General features: G+C 38.1%; 1 protein-coding gene across 1 annotated transcript in view; it reads right to left on the bottom strand.

Annotated features, from left to right (window-relative positions):
* Nucleotides 1–22,637, bottom strand: part of LOC134536047 (dimethyladenosine transferase 2, mitochondrial) — a 198,133-nt gene extending 175,496 nt beyond the window's left edge. The window contains exon 1 of the mRNA XM_063375575.1: nt 22,613–22,637. The gene's annotated coding sequence lies outside the window, so the exon portion shown is untranslated. The remainder of the gene's footprint in view (nt 1–22,612) is intronic.
* Between the last annotated feature and the right edge of the window lie 29 nt (nt 22,638–22,666).

The following is a 22,666-nucleotide window of genomic DNA, read 5'->3' as shown; positions in this document are numbered from 1 at the left end:
AAACCAGATACTCTCGCAATAAGCATTGCCCAGCTGCTCATTCGAGTGGGGGAGCATCGATGTTCACAAACTGCAAACAGAAAACCAGCAATAACCGTTCGTGCGACGTCAATATTTGCAGGCTTAACCCCCCCCAACTCCCGTTCCCTCCCCCCCTCCATATCTCTCTGTCTCTCTGTCTCTCCTTCCACCGGCTGTAAAGTAGTTCGTGACGCTGCAGGACCGCGGAGTGATTAATTTCCACCGACCGGTCGCCGCCGCCGCATTTCATCGCGCGACATCGCCGAGGGTCGTCAGGTGTTTACCTGCCGCGCGACGACAAACTTTTCGCTTGTCCGCTGTTCCGGCGGCTCGGAAGAGCCGCGCGAAGCTCGGCGGTGATCCGCCCTTCACCCGGGGAGCCGAGGTGTCGTCGATATCACCACACTCGAGGCGACGGATCGTAACCCTGTGATTGACGCCGACAAAGTTCGTCCCACCGGTCAAAGGCGCCTGAGAACTCCCCACGTCACACGATCAGTATAGCTCATCCTCAGCGGACAAGCCCTGGTCGCAAAGCAGACAGAAAGCCACAAAAAAAAAAAAAAACATTGGTTGTCTGTAAAGTCGGTTTACGGACGATAGTTTAACGTGACAACGTCATAACAAAACATTGATGAAATGATTGCATACTTTTATGAATAAAATTGAATCATTTTTATTGAATTATCGCTATTTCGTATGGATACAAAGAAGGTGTGAAATTAAATCTACAATTTAATTGATAAATTTACTTTTATTTGCACTCATTAATTCAAATATGTTTATTACTTTAACGAAGAGATTATTTTAACTATAACTTTTATACATGTTTGCTATTTAACTTCTTACAATCTGTGTTATTCTGTTAAGTATAGGACGATGATAGGAAAAGTAGGAAACGAATGGGAGTGTTTCAAGTTTAATGTGCCTCGAAAAAGTCAAATCGATGGTTGTTCCAATCGAGTGAAAGAGAGATAGATGTGGCGCAAGCGTACAATGAGCGTAACGAGACAAAGCATTACTGGAAAATGTGCGTAACGGGACAATGAGTCATCCTTTTTCGTGCGTGCAGCCGGCGTTCATCGATTTATTAGACGTCACGTCAAAAAAAAAGTGTGTGTACTTACGTACGCACGCGCGTTAGAAGTTATAATTTTTTTTTTATTTAGGACACTGAACTAGTTTTTAAATGTAGTCTACTGTAACAAATATTAATTTTTAAATAATACTCAGTATTCAGTATTAATGTAAACGTGTGAATAAAATTAATCATTTAATTCAGTAAAATAATCGAGATGAGTTTTAATTAATAATGAATAAATGAAATTTAAAAAAATAATAAAAATGAATAATAATATTTTTGCTGGATGTTTATTCTAATTTTATAATTTTAATTATTTATGAAATAATGGTGTAATATTTATAATTTATAATGCCAATAAATCTTACACACGGGAACATAACCTTGAAAAAGTTAATAAACACAATTTCTATCACTAATAACCACAGAATAAATAAAAATGTTTTTAATTATATGGACCAGTATTCAATATCAATCACTAAAGTATAAGCTTTAAAAACACATATATAGTTTTTATTTGTATGTAGCCCCCTTTTTTTTTATCCCGTGAAAATTTTTATTTGCATGGTGCGCGCGCATCGTCAAAATTCACTCCTTAATTTATTCGTTTTTACGTGGGGCATTTATGCTTTGCATTGTCCCAGAACCTCCAATAGTTAATGTTATTTATAAACCGTTCCTTGAATAGACTTCCAGCATCAACCGCACAAATTAATAAGCATAGTAAAAAAAAGTCCAATTATTGAAAATACAATTATATTTTTCATTACTTAAAAAAATGTTTGAATGAAACATCAATTAAAAAATATAAAATCTTGAGACAATTTTTATAATAAATACTCAGTATGCTCTCGAAAAACGTATTTCATAAAAGCAAAAATAACCATAGCAATGTGTTGCACAAAGTTAAAATATCTTTCTTGTAGTATGTAATTACAAACTATTTTTTGGCAACTGGTTTCCAAAAGAATCTTTTGTAAATGCATGGAATTATTTTTTTCTGTGTGTAGTCGACAAACGTTGTCCTTCACACCACTGATTCATCAAATATTTCCGGGTGGCTTTGGCATTCCTGTGAGCATTACGTGATTAAAAATCCCTTCCTTCAAAGAACCGTACAAAAATTTTTATACCTAGACATGACGGCTAAACAAACTTTCCTCACGAATATCCGTAAACAGGTTAGCATTTGTTTTTTGTGACGCTAAAACAAATAAATAGGTTATCAAGGCATCATCATCTCTACGTACAAGGCTTTGAAATAGAGTTCAAGAGTGTTCTGTGACAAAAAACTGTTTTTTTCATGTCACCGCTTGAATACTATTGAAGATATATTAACGAAATCGTTTTTCCGCACAATTTAAAACTATTAAACATAGTATTTAAATTTAATTACAGTGATGCTAATTTTCTTAAATACGCATGATTATCAGTTAACTGGAAAATAACTATTTAAAAGATAAAACCTATATCAGACCATCTACAAATAACATGGAGTCAAAAACGTAATTAACACAGTATCGAATTTTGGTCATTTTACGGTAAACTATTATTCAGTTTCGCGTGAAACACTTTCCGGAAGCGACGTTATTTTGTACGTCTTGCGCTCTAAATAGTAGATACCTCGAGCCGTATAAACACTCTTAAGATCTCTGTACCTAACTTCACTGACGTCATCCATCATAGTTTTTGCATCGAACCAAATAGTTTTTTTTATTAAATAATATATATTTTTACTTGATTTTGCACCCATATGGCAGAGTCCAAATAAAAAAAAAAATTCTGAGCAGCGTTTATCTTCACTGCAAGCTTTAGGCCGGGTTCATAAACTACGCAAGGAACACATCTACATCACACCGCAACACTCAAACCAAAGCAAGAAAAACGGAGTAGTTTTATATTTTAAAAAAACACGTCTATCGCAAAACGTCACCAATCCTATATCTTAAAATTATTTTAAAACAATAGAAAACCAATTCCTACCCCGAGCTTTTTTTTTTTATATTTTATTTTTTTAATCACGAAAAAAATCGTGGGTTTCTATACACATAACGTCTGCGTTTAAATAGTTTTCTAAACACTCCTCTTCATACATGACAGTCAAAAACACAAGCGAAAACACAATAAAGTTAGTGATCAGACAATACGTGAGTTGCATCATTGCACCTTGCGTAGTTTATAAATCGTTACCCTTTAATAAGGCCATTGAGCCTTTTGCGTCCTTGCGTCCTTGCCTAGTTTGTAAACCAGGAAGTCTCCTGAATTAATTCGCTTCTATAACTATGTGATTTTGCCAATATTATAAATATATTCATAAAATAATTTTACACGATTGTTCAGAAATGGTTGTTCTATCTAGACCAATAAGAGTTTATGTGAAGTTTTTTTTTAAAAGATTAATTGCCCAGTTCATATTTCATGAATGAATGTACATTAGGCAAATTCATTTTTTTTAAATTAGCCGTTTGTACGAATCCTTTGTCATAACAGATTTTCACTAAAAATAGAACTAAAGATTTTATCTTCCCGAATTCTTTAAAAACTTAAACTTCCTAGGTTTTAGGGTGAAAATAAAAAAAAAGTTAATCTTCCTTCAAATAAACACTTATTTAGTATATGAAACAAATTATAAGCTATCAGCTATAGTTTAAATCAATTCTACAAAATTATATATGACACGTAATTTACGAAACTTCCTTGTGAATGTTTAGTGCACGGTTTTGCGTGGCTGGAAACTCTCGTATAAACGTAGAACACGCGGTGTTGCACGGGCGGATACACCAAGATTTCTGCCAATAAACCCCCCCCCCCCTTTCCACCTCTATCACAAACCCCCTTCATCAACCCTTCCTTATCCGTCTAATTTCCAACACTCGCCAGGTGACGACAAGTTCTCGTCGCGAGAACACATCCTACCCCCCCCCCCCCTTCCCGTGGGGCCGTTCGGAGATTAGATAAGCTCGTGGGCGGAATTTTAGCGGATGAGCGCATGCGCCGTCCCCCCTTCCACCCCAACCCTGCCCCTCCTCGCTCCATCGGGAGATGGGGAACATCAGGACGCCCGTGATAACGAGGTATCACGGGTGTGCTGCCTCGCGCGCGACTTCCCACTGCTCGGCTGGCGATAACGGGGGGGGGGAGGGGGGGGAAAGCCTTCATTTCACAGACGAGAGAGCCACACCCGAAGTTCCCAGAAGTTCCCCGAAGTACATGCTAGCTTTTTTTCCCCCCCGTTCTATCTCATTGTATAAACCGGCGTGGCATTAAATTTTGCGGTCGATTAGGGATAGGTTAGCTACATTATAAATACTTTAAAACATTGCGGATGGTTGGTTATATTAGGTTAAGTATGGCTACATTAAAAATAAATGTAAAATCATTTTATGGTTGCTTAGCAAATAACTTTTTATTATGTAGCTATCCAGGGCTAGGAAACCGTTTACATGGTTTCACAGTAACTTTAATGTAGCTATCCTAACCAAAGCAACCGTCCACAATGTTTTAAAGTATTTATAATGTTAATTAGCCTAACCTAATTGACCATTAGTTATCATGAGTTACAATGAACCAAAAAAAAAACCGAAGATGCACGATCGGGCGTTTGGCTCTCTCGTCTGTGAAAAGAAGGCTTCCCTATAACGGGAGGGAGAGGGATCTCAGTTCCGAGCTGGTAAATTGATAAGGAGGGAGGGGGGGGGGGGAGGAGGGACTCCGAAGCACTGGTGCACAAGTATTGACACGTTTAAAAAAAAAAAAAAAAAAAAAAAATTTTCACCTTCAGTTCACGAAGAACGCCGGTAACAAATCATCCAGGGATCTTCGTACATTTACGGCTATCCTCGTAATTTTTTCGGACGTTGGCTCTTCTTTTGTACACTTCCGTGTTTATATTTTGTTTAGAACGAAACACTCAACTCGGAAGTCGAAATACGCCCTCGTTTCTGAGAAGATTCAGTTATTTTAAATTACGAAAAACTCTATAATCTTTATTCGAGTTAAATCGTTCACTGAAGCATACGTGCACTAACTGTAATTTATTACAGTGGAATTTATGCTCTAATGGAAACATGCCATCAAGAGTAGAGTCTTTTAACAGTTCTCCGACTTTCAACTTTATGTGTTCTGAGCTTGACCCTTTTTTTGGAAATGCTTATTCGTTGTGCTCTGGTGACATCATTGTCTTGGAATCACACTACCGGCGTGTAATCGAGTTTCACTTCAAAACAATGTTCGAGGAAAAAGGAAGTAAGTATGAAGGCAAGAAGCAGGTTTACAAAACGCAGAAGCGGGTGGCTGCAGTACTGTGAATAATTTGCAGCTCTCAGCACAAAACCAAGTTGATTCATTATATATATAGCAGTTTAGTTGCCTTGATTCTCAATAATAAAAAATCGGGAGCGTTGAGACGTTCTTCTATTAAATAATAACTGTAAAACTCTTTGCAAGGGTGTTTGTTTCTCCGTTGCCATGTTTTGCTACAATGTTGAACTTCCAGGGTGAATACTCCGTCGTGAACTTAACTGTCTATCAAATTACTTGTCGAAAAAACTTTAGGCGGCGGCAGCTCCCGATGGCTTGTTTCCATTACAGCACACTTGAATACTTGTGCAACAGTGTACTTGCGCACTTGTGTACTTCCGCGCTCGATTTACATGCACTAATTCTTAAACGCACTCATACTTGAACACTAGCCTGTACATTCGTACACTTACACAACAATTTTTTTTGTGCCCTGAAAATTTCACTATTCCTCCATCTGTGAAGTTTCACTTCTTAAATGCACGCGGTGACCACGCTTATTTTTTAAAAAAATATTCCCAGGTATCACAGCAGGTAACTAAAAAAAAAAAAAAATTAGTTAAACAATTCTTCACTCTGTTTGTGTGTTGCACTTTATTACAAGAGGCCCAAATTGAACAAGGCGGGCATGGTGCCAGGAAATATCGGATACAAAAGTGAAAGCATCTCTCCTATAGGGCTGAAGCCCGCAATGCAGAAGAGGCCCGTGGAAGCTGTACGAGGCTGGGGCAGACGGTAGAGACCATCGCAGGGGTCTTGAAGAAGGGGGGGAGGAGGACGGGGAGGAGGAAGGAAGCAGATGAAAACAAGAGGAGGTATCTCGGGCAGGCAGAGCGAGTACCACTCCTCTTCCACCCCCTCCCACCCCTTCTCACCCTCTATCTCTCATAACATAACTCCAGGAACGTCTCGGAGCGGCTGATGGAACGGGTTGTGAAAGCATCTTCGAGCGACGGGGATCGCCTTCAGGCTGAAGGGAAGGTGCTTCTCCGTGTTCCAGGGTCGACTGAAAGCTCCTGAAAGCTATGAAACATTCCTCTCATTCATGTGCGCTGCATGGCCATCCGCTGTATGTTGAGTGGGGCATTGCAGTGACCTTGAAAGGTTTTGCGTCCACTGCGTCAATTAAGTGGAACGGTTGAAAAAAAAAAGCCGATTCCACAGGATAAAAATAAATATATTTATTATTACATTGTACTATGTACATACACACGCTTTGTTGTTCATAAGCAAAAGAATTGTTTAAATGTAATTTTCTGAACAACTAATTCACTAATTATAATGTGATAAACTTAAATTAAAAATTTAACAACCCCCGACTTCGCTACTATTAGTAATTAAAATGAATTAAACACTATCACCGTATTTCACCATTGTTTTGTTTTTGTAGTCCGTACCGAACCAAACAATCCAAACCATAATGCATCAGGTCAAAGTTACCACGTTCTTGCAAGTAACAGGATACCAAGTTTAGAATCGATCAGACATGTGGAAGTTGCTCACCTTCCTTCATCAACTAGAAAAGAGCTGATGAAATTCAAACTGCTGAACAGATTTTCTTGAATCTTAGCTAAGAACACTCTCTATCATGCCACCTTTCAAACAAACAAAAAAACTACATCAAAATCGATTCGTTCGTTCGTTCATTCGTTCGTTTGGGAGCTACGATAACACAAGACAGATACACGCGTTAAACTTATAACACCCCTCTGTTCGTGTCGGGGGGTTAAAAATAAAGAATTTAAAGGGTATTGCAAACCCACTTCCGTATTTCGATACATCAATAAACACTGATATAATGTGATATTAAATAATACTGTTGCAGTTTACAAGAAAAAAAACGCACATAAATTCAGTCTCGGTCAATGCTTTACTTATATAAAATTAGGTTCTTGATAAGAGAAATCATCTTCTATCTTAAAGATAACTCGGGGACAAGTACGACACCCAGTTCCCGTCTTCATTCCTCAAGAAGAACTCAGAAGTTGAATTCCGGCGTAGGTTTTACGAAGATACGAAGATCTGAAACAACGAACCACGCGTCGTTTATTTGAGGCGAAATTTTAAATTGATATTTACTGTAATTTCTGAAAGCCAGCAGTTTTTGTATCGGCTTACGCAGGCTAAACACAAAAACGGTTAAATTGAAAGCTATGTTGATTGTTCGCCTTGTTGTCTCCCACCGTACGGGCATCTGTTGTTAGTTACTGCTGCCTCATGCTCGAACATCGAGTGAAGATGATCAAAAATGTCTGGTAATATAATGTTTACACCTTCCAGCTTAAAAAAAAAAAAAATAACAGACTGTGTTAGAAATTAGAGTATAATAACTGCATGATAATAAAGGGAATTTCCACTCACTCTGTAAATATATAAAAATATTTTTTTAAAAAATTAAAATAGAATCCAAAGTAATATTTTGTAAGCATACTTACTGTTTCGAATTATTTTTCTGGAGTGTTAAACATTAATTTTCGTAATTATGTTGTAGATAATTGAGGAAATTATTGCTAAACCAATTTTTTTTTTTAAATTAAAGACAACGCATTCCCACATATATTTTTCGGGGTCACTTGGTCCCTCTTACATTTTCAATTTCAATCTTGGTGAGATTTCACGCTGAAACTCTTCTGGCCGCACCACTGCCCCCCCCCCCCCCCCCCCAAGTCACGTGATGCACTAGTCCCATAAAACATGCTTTAAAAGAGGAGAGAGGCCCAAGGTTGCCCGGAAGAATTTCCTTGCGGCGAGGCCCTAGGTCAGGCACACATTGTCGCCACACACAAAAGAGGGAAAGAGGTGAAGTGGGTGACTGCTGGGATGGAAGTAATTTTCGGGAGACTTCAGGAGTGGAGAGGAATATTAAAGCTCTGGCCAAGAAAGAGGAGGAAATTTTCTATTCCCCCCCCCCTCCCCCTCAGGAACTCTTGTGCTCCACCACAACAACTCTTACACCTTTATCTCCACCTGGCCATAATGTCTCGCCCCTCAAAGAAGTTTCGCGTCTTTATTTCTTCCCTGACTCTACTTTTGTTGAAATTCCGCAGTATTCAAATCAGCTCTTAAGTATTTATAATTTTTTTAAATTGTGAAAATATTAGTAAAAAAACTTCCTATATAAGTAACGCGCAGTGTTGTACATCACTGTTAAAGTTGTCAAGAACAATTTTCTAATAATCCACGCCTATTTAAAACGGGAAAGTATAATCCGTCCATAAAGCATGTCCCAAAATTTGTGGTACATACATTAGAGTGTGACAGAACACAAACATACTGGCACAAATCACCATACAATGTAAGCTCGGAACTCAACCAGTGAAAACTTTAGACGGCGGTATTTACTGTGTTGTGAAATGATGAGGGGAAAAATAAAATACAAAAGAAATAGGTGAAAGGACACCGATTAATTTAAGGAAATTTTTTTAATACAACAATTCACAAATACACAATTACCACATTTTAACATTTGCTTCAAATTTACGGTCACAAAACAGAGATGCAGGCTTTATGGGCGTTTTGTTAGAAAACATTTCCGGAACAATCTTTGTGCTTCCCTTTCATTGCCTTCCTCAGTCCTCTACATGTGATGCATTTCGGCCTTTTCCTGATTCGCGTACACAACCATCTCGCAGGAGATCCACAGAACGAAAAAGACGATCGCCATGAACTGCGCGTTTACGTCGTTTGCCGGAAAGCTCCCTCTAGCACTTCACCGCTTGAGTGACGAGCATACATTTTTACGATAAAATATTCTTGGTATGCTCATCTTAACGTATGCTTTTTTTACGACATGGACAGGGAACCGGGTTCGTAAGGATAGCCCAATCAATAAATGCTAATGGAGTTTCATTAATTACTAGTAACTACAGCTTAAATTGATTCAAGAACACTCTCAGTCCAATCTCTTGCCATAAAAATCAGTCTCACGCCGGTAAATCACTCAGTTAGCTTGCTCACTGGAGCTCGGCTCGCCATTGGCTCGCTCTGCCAGTCTCTGTCCACTCACCGCAGTCCTCGATGACTACCTCACCACTCACACAATTTTTTCCCCTGTCCAAATAAGCCATATATTAGCTGCCTTCTTTTAGGAAAATCTGATTATCCTTTCATTTGAAAAAAAAATGGGGGTTGTCTGTAAAGTCCGTTTACGGACGATAATTTTACGTGATAAGGTCATAAGAAAACATTGATAAAAAATTGCATACTTTTTAATTTTCAAATATTTTTTACAGTTTTTGCAAATTTAATTTAAATAATTTGTTTTAATATATAACCACGAACAATTAGTTATAGAAATAAACTGAAATCAAATCAATGTCAATAAATTGTTAATTTGAAAGGACGAGATTGGACAAATAAATCAAATTTTTTAAATTTCTGCTTTTAAAAGGCCCACCTTAACCTGTTTGATATTATAGAAGATTTTCTCACACGGTGGTTGGCCGGTTCTTGCACGCTCGGCTCAGGCGGAACGTGGCAATGAGTCATGCTTTTTCGTGCGTGCAGCCGGTGTTAATCGATTTATAAGACGTTATCACGTCAAAAATAATATTTTTTAAAAAAGGAATCTCCTGAAAAAAAAAATCCAATCGTATGTATAGTGGAACGAAAGTGGTGCCAATGACTGAATCTCCAAACAATGGCTAATTTCCTTTTTCCTGTCGTGCAGTGCGGTGACCATCGAAGCCCAGTTGTGTGAGAATATAAAACGAAAGATTAATGCAGCCTGAATATTTGATAACGTTTCTGAAAGACTGCCGCACTTCGTTGCGCCAAAGCCTTACAAATAATTCACCACACGTCCCAACACTGCATGCTGTTACGAGGCTCCGTTCGTGTCTTTGATGTTTTAGTCCTAAAGGATGGAGCTTTTTTTTATAGCACAAGGATGGCGAGAACAGAGTTCGTGTTAGTCTCCAAAATTTGGGTAGTAAAATACAGACATTCTCCTGTGTCAATTTCATACTCACTTATCTCTTAGATCGTTTAATCGCTATGACGCGTTAACGACGAAAAAATGATTGAAAAGTCAAATCTATTGGTGGAAGAGAGATACGGCGCATGCGTACAATGAGCGTAACGGGACACATCCGTAGCGGGACATGTGCGTTACGGGACACTTTTTTGTGCGTGCAGCCGGCGTTAATCGATGGCGTTCATCGATTTATTAGACGTTGTCACGTCAAAAACTACAAATGTTTTGCTATACAATTGCTAACCAGTTGACTTCAAATACAGAACAGACACCCACTAAATAGACTAAGACTATAGTCACAATTATGAGGCAAAATCCAAGTGTTTGATATCTTGATAATTCCTGTAACGTGTGGCAGTGAGGCGGCAAGGGTCGCATGTTCGACTCCAACCTTCGGCAAGACTCAAAATAATGAGCACCGAGTTGGTGACTACAGAGTAATCATGTTGCAAATAAACTTATAATACGAAACTTAACGTATAATTCTTTAAAATTATGCCTAGCGTGATATAAATCTATTTATACGACAATTGTGTTTTAAACTACTTCTTCTTGTCGCGAATCACACGTAGTTTCCGCATCTTCCGTTAGAATTCGCTGCCGGAGCAGCTACGTTGTCTATCGAATCATTCCATTAGCAGACCGAAATTTTAAAATATTAATTTCAACGGCTCCGATAAAAGCGAAACATAATTGTAACAATAACTAAATCCCGGCTTCGGACCTAATTTTCGACAAGGAATTTTATTAAAATCCTGCCCATCATGTTAAAAATTCACTACACAGTAAGTACTATAAAGTTTCCCTTTGTCTTTGTGAACTTTGGTTCGCACCATCCACCACATATGGCAGCATCGTGGCTACGCATTTCCGTTCCATTTTCGAAATTACTCCTACCAAATGTCGTAAACCGAGAGGTAATATGTTAGAAGTATCGATATAAATGAGTTATTTTTTATTTCGTGTACGCTGAGCAAAAGTTTGCTGAAATGCTTGTCTTTGAAGGTAAGCGAGAGGCGTGGAGTTTGTTAAATGTTGGCAAGAGTGGTCGTTGTGGGGGCGGCGCTTCAAGTACTGCCAACAGGAACGAGCAATCGCTTGAAATTTCTCTCGTCACCACGCCACGTAGTAATAATTAATAACATCACAGAAACTGTCTCCTGGCTTACCGTCTGCCACCCTGCTTGGAGTCCGCACAACAAACAGAAGGGCTTTAAGGGAGGGGTGGAAAAGGGAAAAAGAATTCTCGAGAGGAATTCGAGCGATGCATTCGTTCTCTCCTAGCGTCGTTTTCAACACGTTCCTATTTGACTTTTTTTTCCCCCTGTTTACCAATTGGAATTGCTTCTGTCGGGAAGTTAATGGGTTTTTGGTAGTACCGTACTTTGAAGTAGGCGAAATCCTGCATATTCTTCCCCCACCCCTTTTTTTTCTCTTCCTTCTCGAGTACTGAACCCATTTTTCAGTTCGGACCCATCTTTCTTATTTCTCCGGCGGTATTTTGAAATCAAGAGTAAATTGGAAAAATGTTCGTTTCAATTATTTTTTTGCCCCAGCCGTTAGGCTTTGGGATATATTTTTTTTCCTAACCTAACTAAAACTAAGATCATTTTTAGGAGGGGTCCGTGGTAATTAGGTGCGGTCTAGTGGTACTCCATTTACCAACTGCAAATTGCAAATAATCCGCTTGTTGTTTGTTTGTGAACATTACTGCACAGAACTGAACACAGTTTACAATACTTTTGTTTTTGTGTCTCGGTAGAATCAAGTGCGCCACACGGGTATGCGCCATGGATGTAGGCACGTGGTTGTTAAAAATAATGGTTGCGTGTACTTACTTATGCACGCGCGTTACTTATACTTACATGGCGTGATAAAAAAATGTTACTTTTGCATGCAAATAAATAATACAAATAAATTAATCATAGAAATAGAGTGATATTATAAATACGGTTTGTAAACTATAAATTCAATCAAATTATTTTTTTAAATAAATACTAATTATTCAATATTAATAGAAAAACACGTGTATGAAATTATTTAAATAATTTAGTAAAATAACCGAGATGAATTTTAATTAATAAATAAAATCAATACATATGCTAAATTTTATTCTTATTTATTTATTCTGACTATTTGTTACATAATAATGTATAATTTATAATGAAAATAAACTACACATACGGGAACATAATCTCACTTATATAAATATTGAAAATACACTTCAAAGAGTTTAAAAACACAATTTCTAACACTAAAATTCACAATAAATATATTTTTTTAATGATTTGGACCAGTATTCAATATCAATTACTAAAGAATAAGATTTAAAAGCACATATACAATATTAATTTCTATGTAGCCTTTTTATACAGCCTGTAAATATTTCGTTGCATGGTGCATGCTCATCGTAAAAATTCACAAACATAATTTTTTTATAACGCGCCTAAACAAGTATAACTTCAAAAAAAATTTGTGGACAGTCGATTGCGTTCAGTGCAAAAAATTTTCAGTATTCCTTCTTTAAACAAAGGTTCATCTATCTTAGTGAGTGTAGATGAAGTACACTTAATTTGTTCTCCGACTCTGTAACTATGAAGGATGCTCGCAGGGTCCATGTGCCTAGTACACAGGGCGCAGGAAAATTTCAACTCTCCGTGAAATTCTGCCCACGGCGTGTAAGGCAAAGTAAGGACAGAACAAAAAAACATCTGTTCCGGCGCTACCAAGCGTTCAGGAACATTTCCCATTTCGTGATAGGAACACTGATAAGACACTGGCAAACAAACGAAGCCTATTATGTTGCGGGCATAAACATACAAAACCCAAAAAAAAAAAAAAAAAAAAAAAAAAAAATAGACAAATTATTTTTAATGTCAAAACACAATTTCACTTGACAGTTCATATTTGTTGGCGTCTTCAAAGTAACGTTGCGGTAAGCCCCTCAAGTCTTTTAAGTTAAGTTTGTTTATTTACACGTAAATCACTTTAACAACATTACAAACGCACCACAATAAAAACTATTGTAAAATTGCGAAAAATTAATTCAAAGAGTTGGCACGTATGTATTATGTTTGTCAATCAAAGAAGTATTTTACTTAAATAATTTTTTTTTCATTCCAAGTATACATAGTTATAAATAAACAAATAAACCACAGAAATTATTAACCTTACACTTGTGGATGTGTGGTTGCTTTATTATTTTTATTTTTCACACAACGTTTTCTTTATTGCGTGGTTTTATTTATTGTATAAAGTAAATTTAAATTTTGTTGATAAATCACTGTTATCCTGAAATAAATTAAAAATCATTACCAGAAGTAAGTGCATTTTATACATGACGTATAATGTATATGTACTCTTACACAAAGGCATATTTTCAGCTTTTCAACTGTGGTGGCAAGGCGTGGGTGTTTGGGAGTGTGGAATTCCGCAACGTTTAAGGGGGGTCCTCTCTCGGGAAATAATAATAATAAAAAACTAGCATTAAATTGTTAATTTCGTAAAGCTTTTTCAGACTATTTTCACTCTTGAACATTATCATATACAAGTTCCGCTAAAAATTTTATTTTTCTGTGATAAATAAGGTTTGAATAATAATGAATCAAAAAAGAGCCGTGCTAGTAAAATTTTATTTTACAATTATTTCAAAAATTTTTTATATTTTTTTCTTCAATATGGAGTGGCTAAATACTGGGTTCTGGGGCGGCAAAATACCACCTTTTGCCACCCCCTAATTACGCCTAAGCTCCTACACTCGTTTCTGGGGAAAATACGAGATTTAGGTTCGAGTAAAAGCTAAAATTTCTCGCGAATGATGTTTACTGTTATATCCACCATGGTAATTCTCAATATATCCTTCAAATTTTATTCTTATAACTTATGTTTAAATCTTTGAATAGATAAATGAATTAAACACTGCCCTACTAAATGTAAAACCTGTGAAATCCCTTCGTACGTATACGTTTATCATATCATATTATGGGTTTAAAAATCGGTGTAAATAGGAAATTTTACCCAGTAAGATAAGCTATGAATATAACATAAGTGTTATTTTTTCCAACTATTATGTATTTTTTCAACTGTAGCTTCCATTCGCCAAAATCTCGAATGTACCATGTGTAAAATGCGTCACTCAGATTCAGTATGCAGAAATATTTTTTCTTATAAAAAAACTATTTATTTAGCTTGACTTTTAATTTATACAATAATATGATTGTGTACAGTCAGAATTGTGACAAAAGTAAAACACGCAAATGTATGTTAATGTTAACACACACATATGTTTGTACTATCAACTGATAATGCTAACAACAGCCTCGTAAATCTAGAAATACTTAGTTCTGTTTGTAAACAAAACATTTTATTTACAGTTATTTTTTAATTGTTTAAGCTAGCACCACTGAAATTTTAAGAAACTATAGTGTTAATTTGTAGATAATCCCTTTTTAATAAAGTAAATCGACCAAATAAAAAAAAATGTGTGTGCGTGGACTTTTCGCGTGACAGAAGTGAAACTTCTCGCTCATTAGGCATAGACAGAGATAAAATATTAGTAATTTTTTATTGAACGAGAAATAACAATTGAGAATAGTGAGGATGCGGGTATGATCTTAAATGAAAAAAAGGCAAAAATCAAACTGAGCAGTAGACAAACACAAGCAGCGTTACGAAAGTTCCGTAGCATCACTGCTGCGTCCAGGGCCGGTGCAAGGTAAATTGGCGCCCTAGGCGAAAAACCTTATTCCCTCCCCCCCCCCCCCCCGGGCCATCCACCCCCCCCCCCAAAAAAAATTCCTTGCCTCAAAATACATCACGTAAGCCTAAGATTTTGTCAACAATCAAATGTAAGCAGGCTTGTGTTTTTGTTTTTACTGTTTTACTTATTACAAATCATAAACAGGTCACCGTGGACTTTAAATAATTACTTATATCAATATAAACATTCCAAACTGTTACAAAAATCCATTTTCATCTAGTTTCAATAATCGTTAAACATATTGTATCAGCTGTTATGTGTCGTGCTGCGCCGCCCCCAGCTACTTGGCGCCCTAGGCGGTTGCCTAGTTCGCCTATATGGACGCGCCGGCCCTGGCTACGTCATTTCTACCTCTCCCCTGCCGTCTTCCCATTCGACCTCTAGCGCCTCCGTTGGAGTGGCGTCGCCGCTGACGCACTCTCCTCCTCTACCGGTTCCCCCACCACGCACCTAACTATTCTCCCCGTGCGATCGGAATTTTCGTAACGCTCGAAAATTGTGGCCACATCAGCAAAGAAGTTTCACTTAAAAAAAAAAACTTTTTTTTAGAACATCTACACTGGTACACTTTAAAAAGTTCATTTTAAATATTCGTGAAATATTTTTTTTTTTTACAAAGTGATTAGGAACATAAATGAAATGGTTGTGATGCAGTAAGATGTGCACTTTATTCTTCTGAGGACTTGCGGAACAGGGCTCGACATACGTTGCAACATGCGTCGAATCGTGTACGCGCAAAGTTATCTCTCGAAATAGTAGGCCGACATGGTAACTATGAGCGTTACGAAGACGAAAATTCCTCAGAAATGATCTGAAAAGTGTTAGTCTGGTCATCAGACACCAAAAAATCACGCCTTGTTTGTCTAAATTAATCAGTTTTCCGGTCAGTTTACGGTCACACAGTGTTTAAGATGGAGAATTGTCAGCCAAAAGGTCATGAGGCCGATATTCATCTAATTCACGCCGATTGTTAGGAGTGTTTACTAACAATTAAAGTAATAAAATTAAAAACCTCTTGAAATTACGCATTGTTCACTAACAGCGGTGAGATAAATAAAAACTCAACCGTGCGGTAGATTTACTGATCGTTGTGGTACAAAGACACATGCACATTTAACAAATTTACCAGACAAAAGAAGTTGTACTTTTACACTTTTGATAGATTTTTTTTTTACTTGAACACAAGAGTATAAATACATACATAAACACACATAGGTATAAAATTACACTAATGTCGGTGGATGCACTATGTAAGCTTTCGCAATTTTTAGTAAAGTGTAAGTCTAGCTCGTCAATGTTTGAAATGTTAACCTTAAATTTACGAACAATGCTGGTTACAAATTATCCAGGCATCTTCGCAAATTTACGGCTATCTTTGTAAATTTAGGGGAGCTGTGTTCACTAACTTTCAGCATTAATCAATAAGAAAAATCTCGGTAAAGTGACGAGAAAAAAAATTAAAAACTTGTAAAAACACACCTGTTTCTGTGTTTAGAAACACTTAGAAAATCACACAGCTCAGAACTCAGAATACTGTGTATTTTCCACAAAGATTCAGTTTCCTGAAATCACGAAGAAACTCTTCATGTGGTTGAGGTTCTTTCTTCGTTGAAAAGTCCGTAAATTAACTGTAATTTTTAGAGGCGGAATTACAACAGCCCGTCGCCTCCGTCCATTGGTCACGTGACATGCAGCCCGAAATTTTTTTTATATCTGGTCGTCCGTTGAAAGCTTGGCAAGCTTTTAATGGTCGACGGACGGACGGACGGGAGGATTATATCTATGTTTGTGGCCGCGGCAGTTAATTGTTGCTAGAATACAGGCCTGCTGTTTTTTTTTTTTTTTTTTTTCAATTTTTCCGAGTAAATACTAATACAATACGTACATAAATAGCTAACAACATCCATATAAACCCCCGAGAAAAAAAAGGGTGGGGCTGTGCCATGGACACGGCCGTGTGTTGCACGTGAATACGTGTATTTGGATTTGGCTTTTTGATGCGTATAGGCCGACATTATATATTTTTTTAATATTTTTTATTTTAACATCATATATATTCACTGTAACTATTTTACACTAATGTTTTATATATGCAATCGATAGATTTTGTCGAGAGCTGACGATTGAAACCCAAACGAACGTCTTAGCTTCTCCGAGTCAAAATTATACTAAATGGAAATCTAGAGACGCAGCGAAATGACCTCAAAATGGCGGCGCTACCCCCTTCCACCACACGCGATGCGTCGCAGTCCTCACTTAGCGTAACGAATTCTTTTGATCCTTTAGCTATCCAGTGGTGCAATTAAATTTTGGATGGGAGATGGTTTATATGTGCCTGCAACACCAAACTGTACCCCCTGATTTGGTCATCATTCGTTTATTTTTTTAAATTGCCTCCCACTAGGTAAGCAATTATAAAGAACGTATTCACGTCAGAAAACATGGTTTGTTGGCAGCACCTCTTTGGGAAAATGTGCTGACGTACAAATGAAGTCAAGTAGTAAATCGCTTGGCTGGATGCGCGGCGGACGGGATGACGGACGGAGTCGACGATCTAATTTAATTTCGCCTTAAGGTGGATTAGGCCTCGCCATTTTGCAGTACCTAAAGCTTCCGCGCTATTTTTTTTTTTGACACGGCACAGGATTTAGCCCTGGGCGACTTGCTGAAGTCAGCACTTGTGAACTGGTGTGAAAGTGATCATAGTTGTTGTAGTCGTCCGCGTCAAGGAAATAAGTTATTTATAAGTTATTTGTTGCGACAAGTAGGCTATACAAGGTCTGGGTGGGACATGATTTATGCCGTGACGTGTCTACGAATTGGGATAACTGATTCAAAATTGGAATTACGGCCAAAAAAAGCTGGAAAGACACGAGATGGCTGGGTCTAGTCCCAAGGAGAGTGGAGGGGGCTCATGGAAAGGGCTACTCCAACAGCGACCAGGGGTCCTGCTCCATCATGAGCGAAGCCATGAGCGGCGACGCCATGAGCGGCGACCCCATGCCGTAGGGAAACATCCCGGCGCGCGCGCGGCGGTACGCGTTCCTCTCGTTCATCATCAGCGTCAAGGGGTCGTAGTCGTTGGTGGCCGGGTAGCGGCGGTCCCACCGAGGAGGAGGGGCGGGTCCCGCGGCGCCGTACGGGTCCTCGTAGCCCGGAGGGTCGTAGCGCTGCCGGTGGGAACCCCGGCCGGCCGCGGGCGGCTCCTCGGCGTAGGGCGGGTCCGGCTCGACCGGCTTGGACCGCGACCTGGGGGGCGGCGACGGCGGGTCGGAGGTCGCCCCGTCGGCCGCGGCCTGCGCAGACGCGGCGCTGGCGGCGGCGAGGCACGCCAGAAGCACGGCGAGCTGCAACATGAGCGGCGTCGCCTCTTTGAGCAGCGAGCAGTCTCCCCGACAGCTAGTCCCTCGGGCGCTTTCGACAAGCTGTAACCGGCGCTTCAAGCCATTTGCACTCTCCTGAACATACTTCTTTAAAAGAGGGAGTGGGAGTTGTCTTTAAAGTCGGTTTACGGACGATAATTTTTACGTGATAACGTCATAAGAAAACATAGACGAAAATTTTGCATACTTTTTTTTTAATTTTCAAATATTATTTACAGATTTTTTTTGCAAATTTTTTTGATATTATAAAAGATTTTCTCGCACGGTGGTTCTCGCACGCGCGGCTCGGGCGGAACGAACGTGACAATGAGTCCATATGCTTTTTTCGTGCGTGCAGCCGGCTGTTCGTCGATTCATAAGACGTTATCACGTCAAAAAAAAAAAAAACGAAATACGGGAACAGAACTACGTACTCATCGCCCTGGGTGTATTCTTTAACTGCTTTTCTGCAGACAGACAACTCCTTTGGATGTCTTGAGCGGTTTTCAAATCGCGTGGGTTCTTCTGAAGCTCTGAACACCGCGTGTGTTCATGTAGTGCTGCGTTAATGATTCCTCCCCCCCCTCACCCTTGCTAGTGGGCTTAAGGCTCGATCTCACACGCCATGTATTTGATCTTTATTGCTTTTTATGGGTAGTAGGTCCCGCCATTTTTGTTTTTCCCTTATTTTTCCACCTTTAATATTAATTTTGTTCGTTTCATCCATGATTTTGGCATGTCAAGGCATAAATCTTACCTCCCAGACATTCTTTAACATGTTGAAACCACGTGTTTACTAACAGGCCGTAAGCGCCGCGAGAAACTAACTTCTTCTTTCACGCGGGCGACTACCACGATATACACGAGTGTTGACTTCAACATGTAGCCAAAGCTAAGTCCTATGCCATGTCAATCCAAAAAATTGTTTATCTGTAAAGTCGGTTTACGGACGATAGTTTAACGTGACAACGTCATAACAAAACATTGATGAAATAATTGCATACTTTTATGAATAAAATTGAATCATTTTTATTGAATTATCACTATTTTGTATGGATACAAAGAAGGAGTGAAATGAAATCTACAATTTAATTGATAAATTTACTTTTATTTGCATTTATTAATTCAAATATGTTTATTAATTTAACGAAGAGATTATTTTAACTATAACTTTTATACACGTTTGCTATTTAACTTCTTCCAATCTGTGTGATTCTGTTAAGGATAGGACGATGATAGGAAAAGTAGGAAACGAATGGGAGTGTTTAAAGTTTAATGTGCCTCGAAAAAGTCAAATCGATGGTTGTTACAATCGAGTGGAAAAGAGATAGATGCGGCGCAAGCGTACAATGAGCGTAACGGGTTAAAGCGTAACGGGACAATGTGCGTAACGGGACAATTAGTCATCCTTTTTCGTGCGTACAGCCGGCGTTCATCGATTTATTAGACGTTGTCACGTCAAAAGTTTTTGCGGAAGCGGTATACAAAATAGATGTGAAAATAAATATGGAAAGGCATATCCCACTTCAGGACGTTTTCTAAAATTTAATCTCGATACTTCCCTTGCATTTGCTGATCTGCCAAAAAAAATTTCCACAGATATTAACCGGCGCACGAGTCATTTGTAAATATCATCAATTGCGCGCCATTTCACACCCGCGATACCGCACTTTAAGTGAATATCTGTTAAAAAAAATATTTGTGTCAGGAAAAACAAATGCAAGGTAAATTTTTTTATAAACAGCCCTTAAAAATATTTACGGAAAAAAAAGCGTGTGAGACCGAGATTAAAAGGCAACGGGATGATGATGATGATGATGATGACGATGATGATGATGATGCTTGTGACCGAGCACGAGAGTCCGTGGCTACGCCGCGGTGTACCTTGGGGACATTTTTGTGGCTACGTTATACCGCGATGGTTCACCGTCGCCTTATTCATAAGTGGAAAAATCCCCCATCCACTCGGGAATCGAATGCGGGATCTTTAGCACACTAACATTGATATGCCAGAATCACTCCGCGTAAACTGCACGATGAGTCCTGGTCGTTTCCTTCCCTATTAGTAGGGACCGGAAAAATTCGCGGGTTCAATGACCTGTAGGATGACCTCCATAGTTCTACGAACACTCGGTCAAATGCCACCCACTCATTGGCTGCTGTCTTGTGAGACGTTCCAGCGAAGCAGCCTGTGATTCGATAAAGCTTTGGTTGGGTGTTTCTCATTGGTCCAGAGTCATCCAGGTGAGTTGTGAGCCAATAGCAGAGGCAGCACTAAGGTATAACGATTTGTATTTTAGCCTATCGCGAAATGAACTCGCGAATTTTTCCGGTCTCCACCTATTAGCCTTGATTTCCGTTTCTGCCTCTAATTACCTCCTGGTAAAATATCCTAAATGGTTAGTTCACGCAAGTACCAAAGACTACCTTTGTAAATTTTAATTTTTCAAATGAAGATAAGTAGGCTGAGATACTTTTTAGTTCATTATAATATCACATCACAGGTGTCTGTTTTAAATTACAATCTACAAGAGTTTGTCACCCCCATTATCGTAGTGAAAGGATGTGGTATTACTAAACTAAGTCACAGCGACTTAGTTTATTTTGCTCTCACCTTTAAATGCTGAAACGAATTTGAAATAGTTCGTTAATGATGTGAAAATTTGAATCTGATTTGCTGGTGCCAATAAATATATTTTCGACTTAATTTATCATTGGAAATCGTTTATGAAAATAATGCACTGCGCCTTGACTCGTCTTGTTGGGGCCATAAAAATAAATATAAAATAATCATGAATTTATTTATATATCGCATTTTTCTATCAAATTAGGTGCCAAACACATTTATAAGATATGCTCGGTTATAACCAATCATATTTTTCTCTAATTGACATTTTTACTAACGAGAATATACTCTTCATTACGAGTAATTACAACAAATAGCACAGCAACAAGACTTTTTTTTATTAACTAATTCAATGATAAAAGCTCCATAAATCTTCCTCGGAGCACAGACGTTTTGTCTGCGTAAACAACATAAATATAGACCTTATTTAAAAATAAAAGTCACATTCTTGTAGCTTGAACATAAACATTGGTCTTTATTTGAAATCGAAATCACTTTCATGCTACAGACGAGTTGGTGAGTTTTAAACAAAGAAATGGTTCTCGCTGAAAATACGGTCAAGTTACCACTGTCTAACGAAGCAAAGTAATTCACTTTTCTTACAAGCAAAAATTGTATGAAATAATTTTGAGAAACAGTTCTTAACACTTTTCATTATCCAGGGTTTGAACATACTTGTACCTAACATCATATATACGAAAATGAATAAAACAAACGAAGTGATGATAAAAACTAGTTTGATTATTATAACGCGTTTATTTTAAACAGAAAAAAAGTAATACTGGGTTAGGGTGCTTATCCTGGAATTTATGCTTTGTGTTGTTCCAGTACCTTCAATAGTTAAATTTGTTTGTAATCCGTTCCTTGAAAATATTTACAGTACTAACTGCACACATAAATAAAATGATACAAAAAATAAGTCAAATGATTAAATATTCGATTATATCTTGAGTGTTTAAAAAAATTATGCTTGAATGAATTATCAATTAAAATATACAACTATGCCCCAATTTTCGTAAGAAACACTCAGTATTATCTCGAAAAAACGCACTTCAATACATGCAAACATAACCATAGCCAAGTGTTGTACAAAGCTACAACATTTTTATTGTAGTATTAAACACTATTTCTTGGCAACTGGTTTCCAATAGGAATCTTTCGTAAAAGCACAGAAAATTGTTTTTCTGTGTGGGCATGAGACTTTTGAAATCAGCTGATATTGACTTGTTCTCCTAGTGTTTTTTTTTATATATATATTCGTCTCTGTTGCCCATTCTGGATGATTTCAATGGCATCCAGGGTAAGCCATCAACGGCGTATGTCCATGAAATTATCTTGGAAAAAATATTCTCCACTGCAATAATCACTCAAAGAACGTTCTAATTCTTGCTGTTAATCCTTCAAGTGCTCAATCGCAATCTAACCTCAACGTTATTTCCGGCTGCGTGACTATTGTTAATTTTCCTTGGAATCCAAAACTGGCACTTACCTTGAGTAACATAGTCACACGGCGGTTGGACAGGCTCTGAAGTACTCCCTGGAA

Source organism: Bacillus rossius, chromosome 10 (assembly GCF_032445375.1).
Source record: "Bacillus rossius redtenbacheri isolate Brsri chromosome 10, Brsri_v3, whole genome shotgun sequence".
NCBI classification, from domain to species: Eukaryota; Metazoa; Arthropoda; class Insecta; order Phasmatodea; family Bacillidae; genus Bacillus; species Bacillus rossius.
Note: the sequence above shows the minus strand (reverse complement) of the source record. Positions and strands in the feature narration are given on the sequence as shown.